Below are 2,100 nucleotides of genomic sequence, written 5' to 3' on the forward strand. Positions count from 1 at the left end.
TATATTAATGAATCAATTGCTTCTTAAAATTGATAATGTCTTAGAATAGGAGAAGAATGGAATCTGGAAAGACAAAAATTCTTTCATTCTTTTACATCACTCTACCATCTCAAGATCAAGTTGAAATATTTCTCTTTCATAATCCAGTAAAAATATTTATTGAGCCCTTTCCGCCTGCCAGACACTGTGCTATATTTGTTCTTGACTGGGAACTTTTTTTCTTCAATTTAATTTGAATGCTTAGTTTTGTTTTTTTATGTTTTTAAGGTGAAAAAATACTTCTCATAAGATCTTTTCCCTCTTTCTTTCTTTCTCTTTCTTTCTTCCTTCCCTTCCTTCCTTCCTTCCTTCCTTCCTTCCTTCCTTCCTTCCTTCCTTCCTTCCTTCCTTCTTTCCTTCCTTCCTTCCTTCTTTCCTTTCTTTTCTTTCTTGAACATTCTCCAAAATTGGCGACACCAAATCATTCAATGCCAGATTTCCTTGACCCTTGACTTTTGTCAGTCAGTCTGGCTTCTTTGAAGACCCAGTCCCAATGGCTTTTTAAAACCCGTGAAAAGCTCATCCAGAAAGCACTTACTCTGAAGCTGCCATGATGTGGGAAGGTCCCACTCTACAACAGAGCCTATCATTCCTGCAGCTTGACAAATGAAGGAAGAGGGCTCTTGTAAGTACAGTAGACTATTCATCCACATCTCTGAGCTACACAGGCTTTGTAGCATTTTGTGTTGCCTCAGATAAGAAGCAACCAATATCCTGGAAACAACTGCTTAAAATAATCTGAAACATCTGCATCAAAACATTTTAGTTTTTACGTTCCTTGGCCACCCTTTTTAGGTTATCTATATTCTCTTAGTCTTACTGCACCCATATTAAATATTATAGCAAAAGGAATGGAAAGTAAAAAGATATGTATATCTCAAAGGGATGGATTTGATTCTCTCACAAAGATGGGATGCCACCATGACATGGTACTTGTAGTTACAGCTCCATAATCGCTGGGCCACTTAACTAACTGTAACCTTGGGTAAGTCACCCCATTATGCAACCTCTCTGTATTTCACTCTTGATATTTAGAACATTGGACAATAATTCCTTCTTGACAGAGATGTGAAGGTTAGGTAAGATGAAGAGATGATGCATGCAAAGTGTTCCATAAAATAAACGAGTAGTACATGCTCAATAAACACGGTTGGATTTTAGCTACCTCATCTATTTCTGCTAAATGTCCTGTAAGTTACCATCCAAAAGTAGCTTAAACTAAGGACTCTATCAATAGGATAGTGATTTTCTTTAGCTGATTGCAAGGATTATGTTTTCACAAATTTTTCTCTGTCCCCACATATATGCATGCACGCACATGTGCGCACACACCCAAACACACACGCAGATAATGATAGCACCTAAATTAAAATTTCACCTTATAATTTAATAAAATTTATCAAAAAGCCAACTGACATAGGGGCACCTGGGTGGCTCAGTCGTTAAGCGTCTGCCTTCAGCTCAGGTCATGATCCCAGGGTCCTGGGATCGAGCCCCACATCGGGCTCCCTGCTCCGCGGGAAGCCTGCTTCTCCCTCTCCCACTCCCCCTGCTTATGTTCCTTCTCTTGCTGTGTCTCTCTCTGTCAAATAAATAAATAAAATCTTTAAAAAAAAAAGCCAACTGACATAAATATTAAATAATATTCAAAATTATTAGTTTACAGCATTATAATTAGGCGCTTTTTTTTAACTTGTAGCAAGAATTACTATCAAACTCCACTCATTGGACCATAGACCCTTGTGGTGTTAGCAAAAGCCTTGCCTCTCATATAGCACACTACTATAGTTAGGTATTTTATAAGCAGCGGACCTGCCCTTGATTTGCCTCTGTCTGAAATTTTCTGGATTCTACATCTATTCCTCCATTCATTACTTCATCTGATTACCCATTCATACACTAATTCATTTATTTATTCATTCACTTATCTATTTAAATATTATTAGAGTATGTGGCTTTATCCTCTCCAGCAATATTTTTTTTATTTAAATATTTTACAAAAATTTTTCTAGTTTTCTGTTTGTGGTCTAATATTTAGCTTTTATCATTACCCAAATTTTG

The 2,100-nt window shown here is 36.8% G+C and overlaps 1 pseudogene; it reads right to left on the minus strand.

Moving 5' to 3' along the window:
• Positions 1-1,730: 1,730 nt before the first annotated feature.
• On the minus strand, positions 1,731-1,869 carry LOC123862609 (small nucleolar RNA SNORA62/SNORA6 family; annotated as a pseudogene).
• Positions 1,870-2,100: the final 231 nt, after the last annotated feature.

The sequence above is a fragment of the Mirounga angustirostris genome, unplaced genomic scaffold (genome assembly GCF_029215605.1).
Source record: "Mirounga angustirostris isolate CCGP_5_RB_7025 unplaced genomic scaffold, mMirAng1.0.hap1 SCAF_9, whole genome shotgun sequence".
Classification (NCBI taxonomy): Eukaryota; Metazoa; Chordata; class Mammalia; order Carnivora; family Phocidae; genus Mirounga; species Mirounga angustirostris.